General features: G+C 36.8%; 1 long non-coding RNA gene across 1 annotated transcript; it reads right to left on the reverse strand.

Annotated features, from left to right (window-relative positions):
• Positions 1-2,328: 2,328 nt before the first annotated feature.
• On the reverse strand, positions 2,329-5,932 carry LOC109250819 (uncharacterized). Its single transcript, XR_002073200.2, has 2 exons — positions 3,220-5,932; positions 2,329-2,453 (listed from the first exon to the last, which is right to left on the reverse strand). It is a non-coding gene; the product is annotated as an uncharacterized LOC109250819 (long non-coding RNA).
• Positions 5,933-6,551: the final 619 nt, after the last annotated feature.

A 6,551-nucleotide genomic window follows, 5' to 3' on the forward strand; every position in this document is an offset into this window, starting at 1 on the left:
GTAGGATTACCAGATGTTTTCAATACACATGTCCTGCATCAGGATACAATCCAAATTTCTCTACAAGGCTCACAAGGGTCTTCATGAAGAAGCTCCCATTTACCTTTCCTGCTGTTTCTCTCAATAATCCCCATCCACCCAATGAAGACGCTGATGTCCCTGCCATCTTTTCCACATAACCCTAACTCCTTCCTTGGTGACCCAAATATTTTTAAAATTATTCTCAAAACAAAACAAAAAAACCTGACTTGGTGGACTGAGAGGTTTCAACGAGGTACTTGAATGACCCCTCTACTTCTTTATTATAGAACAACTCTCAATATTGTGATGGTCTGTGTCCTCTGGAATACCGAAAGCACTCCAATAATAGAAACACAGTTTAAATCATTTGCTGTTGTGTACAGCACACCAAAAAATAACATGCATTCATGTACAATACATATGTATTCAAAAGTTGAAAGCAAAAAAAAAAAAAAAAAAAGGCTATCTCATAGCCCAGTTGGGTATTTTTTTCCCCTGCCCAACTATGCAGAAGCATAATTTTGTGTGTTTTTTGTTTTGGTTTGGGTTTGTTTGTTTTGTTTTTAACTGAAAGGAAACCTGAATCTGGAAACCTAGGTGGAATATTGTAGAACAATGTACTCAGAAACTTGGGTCCATCAATCTTAACCACTACCTCCTTCACAATAAAGCTGGGATTGGCAATTAGGGAAGACGAGACAATCCAAAAAGTAGTATCTCAGAAAATAAATTCAAAGCCAGGTGAACGGTCTATGAAGTTGTTAATCTTTTTTTTAAAAATATACTTAATGTTTATTTTTGAGAGATAAAGAGACATAGCCTGAGCTGGGGGGGGGGGGGCGCAGGGAGAGGAGTCACAGAATCTGAAGCAGCCTCCAGGTTCTGAGCTGTCGGCACAGAGCCTACACGGGGCCTGAACCCACAAATTGCAAGATCGTGACCTGAGCCGACGTCGGATGTTTACCGGACTGAGGCACCCAGGCATCCCAGAAGCTGTTAATCTTCAAGTGGCAGTCAACATGGGCACTGACATCCATATTAGTGGGACAGACAGGGAGTCAATCGTATGGGAGCAAGCTGGTTTTCAGTGGGACAGAGAACAGGCAAAACTGCACTGAATATAGTATATAGCTTATAAAGAGAAGTCTGCAGCCATACCTGCAGAAGGTATGGTTTGGGGCACCTGGGTGGCTCAGTTGGTTGAGCGTCGGACTTCGGCTCAGGTCATGATCTCACAGTCCATGAGTTTGAGCCCCACATTGGGCTTGCTGCTGTCAGCCTGCTTCAGGATCCGAAGCAGATCCTCTGTTCCCTTCTCTCTGCCCCTCCCCACTCGTACTCTGCCCAAAATAATTAAAAATTTAAAAAAAGAAAAAGAAGGTATGGTTCAAGGAGTGAAGAACGCAACTGTTCAAAACGTTATGCTTTTCTGTTCTCTTTCAAGGCTATTTTGTCTTCCTCCTCATTTCATTCCTTTCATGTATAGTTTCCACTTAATGCAGAGGAGAATTTCACATTCCAAGTAATTTGCTTTTTTAAAATGCTGTATCCTCTATATAGCTCTGTGGATAAGGAATTACTGGACTTCCAGAGTGGATGCTAGGAAAATCAGTGTCAATAAGCCAAGCTAGTAATTATCAATATCTAGACAGAAATTGTGGCAGTCAAGGTGGAAAAGATGGGACACATTTGACTGACATTATGAGGCAGGGTTGTCAAAGTAGACTATGAACTGGAATACAGCCTCATTGGTCATCTTGTGTAATACCACAGTATCTGATGTTTCTAATACATGGCTGAGGAAACTTTAAAAATAAAGTATTCTCTTCCTGGGCCAGTGCTCAACCAGGAGGACGTAATTCAGGCAGGGCCCTAAAGATGGTGAAGCTTAAAGGTGAAAAGCCATGACACTTCTTTTCTATGTCTCTCAGACTCTCCTTAGGCTGGAGGTTAATTCATATGTGAAGGCCCAGCTATGGGAGCTGAATATAATAGCAGCCAAAGAAATTGAAATTGATGGTCATCAGAAAGCTATTACAATCTTCTGTTCTTTCTATTCCTCAACTGAAATCTTTCTAGAAAAAAAGTCTGTTAAGTCCATGAGTTGGAGAAAAAGTTGAGTGAGAAGCACATTGTCTTCAATGCTCAGGAGAATTTTGACTAAGCCTCCTTGAAAGAGCTACATAAAAAAAAAAATAAATAAATGCATTCAAGAAACCACACTCTGACAGCTGTGTAAATGTGGTCCTAGAGGATGTAGTCTTCCCAAGTTACACTGGGCAAGAAAATTCAGGTCAAAATGGATGCCATGCAGCTCACAAAGGTTTACTTAGATAATGCATGGCAGAAAGATGTGGAACATGAAGTTTCAACTGTTTTTCGTGTAAGAAGGTCATGCAAAAGATGCTCATTTTAAATCCCCAGAGCTCCAGCTATAAAAAAAGATGACAAAATATCATTCACACAAAACCCAGAAACATTTATAATAAAGACAATTTCATAGCCCAAACAAGCTAAAACATCATTTTCCTTGTTTTATGTTGCCAAGAAAACAGCAGCAGAGGCATCTTATTAACACCTCCTTATTACTGCATTAATATCATGTGCACTCAGCAAAGACCAAAAGCCAACTCTGGAAGTAAGGCCCAAGATCGAAGGTAAGGCCTACTTTAAATGTAACCTGAAACAAACTGAAACCAAGTCCTTAAAGATTAGCAAAGCACATTTTGAAAATTGACATCCCAAGTAACAGGGGCTTGAGAAAATTCCCTAAGCTTTCCAAAGATTCTAAGAAAGCATTAAATCAAGACTACACAAGTCCTAAATGTTCAATTAATAATTTAACTTTATACTCAAAAGAAAAAAACCTTAGCGTTTGTACAAAATGTTTTCTCAGTAATGTGCTTTCCACATGAAAAAAAAAAATGCAAGAATTACAATAAGTATTGTTAAACATAGCTAAAAAAAAAACAAAAAAAAAAAAACAAAAAAAAAAAAACAAAAAAAAACAACCCACAGTCAGTAGATACCTAACCTAAATTGGCTAAAATGGTAAATTTGTTAGACAATATTTAACACAGGAAGTATAAATACGCTCAAAGAACTAGAGGAAAGGATGTTCTCATAAGTAGAGGAAAATACAGTCTTCATAAATAAACAGGAAATAGAAGCTGAAATACAAAAATTATCAAAACTAACCAAGAAAACTCTACTTCTGTCCATCAGTGGTTAATTTTGAGAGGATTTCACTTTCTCTGTAAGTAGAAAACCTACCAAAATACATAAAACAAGTGATATGTATACATTATACATTTGTTACTTCAACATTACATTGTTTACCTTCGTTGCCTTTTTAATTTTTTTTGAATTTTTAGTTTTTATTTACTTTTGAAAGAGAGACAGAGCAAGCAGGAGAGGGACAGGGAGACACAGAATCTGAAGACAGGCTCCAGGCTCTAAGCTGTCAGCACAGAGCCTGATGTGGGGCTCAAACCCATGAACCTTAAGACCATGACCTGAGCCGAAGTCAGACGCTTAACCGACTGAGCCACCCAGGCGGCCACCTTCATTGCATTTTTAAAAGCACCATTTCAGGCAGCCCTTATTAAAGCAGACTGTGTTAAGACTTTTAGATATAAAATATAAATATTGACTAGAAAGTTCCAATTGTGTGTATTTTTATATAAGTAATAAAAAATTTCTCATTTTTTCTAGAGCAGTATACCTTATAGGGTAATTTAATTTCTCTTTCTCCTGTCAAGTATAACCTTTTACTTCCAGAGGAATTTAAGTGGTGTCTTTAAGAGAAATACTCTGGGGCCTTAAAGTAGGAAACAAAGAAATTGACTGAGATCAGCAAAAACAGCAATTGTTGATTTAAAAGTGAAATTCGTAATTTGTCAATTCTAGGTCTTAAATCCATTTTTCTTAAAATGTTAGCATGAAATATAAAGGAACCAAGATTATTTCATTAAAAATACAGAATATTTAAATGATATTAGAACAGAATTTGGAATAAGTATTTGAAATAAGTATTTTAATAACTTAAGTTCCCATAGTGTATTTTAAATATCTAATGTTAAGCAAATTTTAAATAAAAATTATAGCACATATAAGAATGATGCTTTTTGAGGAAAAAAACCCATTGTTCTTATTAATTCATTCAACAATATCTATTGTTGGATAACTACAATGCTCTTGGCATTGTTGGAGATGCTTGTAGATGAACATACTAGAGAAAAATCTCTTCTAGCACATACTTTATATTGTACCATGGAGAGAAAGAAGTGATTTGTACACATGATAGATTAGTAAAGTAACAGTCTAGCAGTTAATAAGTGATTTGAGAAAAAGTATAAAGAATAAGTAAACCAGAGTACGAAAGATCAAGAGTGCCAGGGTTGTTTACGTGTAAAATCATCTTACCAAATCCACTGTAGGTATTTTTTCCAACATACCAGTACTTTAATAAAACATTTTATAGTGCAAATATAGGGCAAATCCTTAGATCCTATCTTAAGAATGCAATATCCAGAGGCTACCTCTGACCCAAGGTTTATTACAGAGCAAACATTCCTTTAAATTGCCATCTCTTTTGGAATTTCAGCTAAATAATGCTTCATGCCTTATATATCATGTGAAATAATTTTAAGAGCATTTCTATTAAAATTTAAGAAATAGGTAACTTACTTTTCTGGGAACCTTTTTTCAGGTAAAAAAGAATTTTCAGGTAAAGCTAGAATTGTATCCCCATCTATTTCACTATGCAGAAAACCAAAACATCCTTAGATATTAGCCAGTTAAAGGTTAAAAGTAAACGATTACCTTGTACTGGAGAATAGTTTGTAATATTCTTTATAATCATATATATATATAAAACATTATTTAATGCTGAAATTTACAAAATGGTCAATCGCTGTAGTTTACTACCTTCATTTTTAATACCTATAATTTTTATTAATTTTTAGTACTGCTTTATTGCAAACCCGAGTAGACTTCGAAGCTGCTCAGCTTAATACTATCCCTGCTTCAAGAGTACTATTGGTTCACAGATCCACAACAGCCAAGAACATGGGTGTTTATTAATGTGCCCTGGGAAGAGTCATTTGCCTGTTGAGTCAGCTACCAAAGAAGAGGCCCAATCCTTCTGAAAAGAAGCTGTTTTAGGTACCACAGTGATAGTTCAGTAGAATGTTCATACTCTAATAAACATCAACCCAGAGAGTGCCTGATCCAAAGGCACTTCTCCACCTGCAGAAGTTAGACAAGTCAGGCATCATTAATTTCTGCTCTCCACAGCCCAGAACCCTCAGATGGCTTCAAGATAGCATCAGTCATTAAATTTTTTAAAAAAATGGTTTTACCAAAACATAAAAGGACTAGTCTTTATAAGCTTTATAAAATTATTAAAAGCTTCTGAAATTTAATAATGGAAAGAAACCTTTGAGAGAACCAAACATACCCTGATTATATTAAATAGGGCACATTGAACATAACAAACCTAGAAGCCCTACATGTCCACAAATAAGCAGCTGAAAATCTGAAAATGTGGCCTCCTCCCACTTAGCTGTACCCCCACTATATTCCACCCACCTTGAGGTCTTTACACTTACTTGGTTTTAATTTTGCCTTCTTATACACCTGTTAATAATAATAATGAAACAGCACCGTAAAGCAGTTGAATGGGTCAGCAGGCAAGTAGAAGACACTGATGTCTAACAGAACACATCAAGAGGCTCCCGGGTGGCTCAGTCATTTAAGGGTCCAACTTCAGCTTGGGTCATGATCTTACGGTTCATGGTTTCAAGCCTGGTGCCTGCTTCAGATTCTGTGTCTCCCTGTCTCTTTGCCCCCTCCCCTGTGTGCGCTCTCTCTAGCTCTCTCTCTCTCTCTCAGAGGTAAATACTAAAAAAAAAAAAAAAAAACAGACCATGTCACAATGCCAAAATGGACATAATGACATTATTCTTGAGATCCTGGTCACACAAACACACCCAGGTTCCTCATTCTTCTGTCACTTCTGTCACTTTTACCTTCACTATAAATAGATATGAGGTTAACTTGTCAACTCAAGTTAAACTTCTAAATGCTCCTATCAAAATCACCAATTTTAATTATACCTCATGTTTATTTCCATAATTTCTTCAGGGGCACCTGGGAAGCTTAGTCGGTTAAGGGTCATACTCTTGATTTCAGCTCAGGTCATGATCTCAGGGTCATGAGATCAAGCCGTATGTCTGGTTCCTCTACTGGGCATGGAGCCTGCTTAAGATTCTCTTTGTACCGCTCCCCCTACTCGGTTGGCACACGTGGTCACTATTAAAAAAAAAATCCTTTAAAAAAATGGAAAACTCTTGAACAACTGTCAAGGCATTTCTTGTGTTGCCCACAAAAAGTTCAAGACCTATTTTATGTTCTGCATTCCTTGTCCAATTTAGCAAGGAAATCAAGAGGTACAAAATTACCTCCTTAAAACTAATTGTACACGGCAAGAAACTTAGGTTACAAACAAGACTAGAAGCTGGTTGGGT

The sequence above is a fragment of the Panthera pardus genome, unplaced genomic scaffold (assembly GCF_024362965.1).
Source record: "Panthera pardus isolate Hobbes unplaced genomic scaffold, ASM2436296v1 HiC_scaffold_2, whole genome shotgun sequence".
Classification (NCBI taxonomy): domain Eukaryota; kingdom Metazoa; phylum Chordata; class Mammalia; order Carnivora; family Felidae; genus Panthera; species Panthera pardus.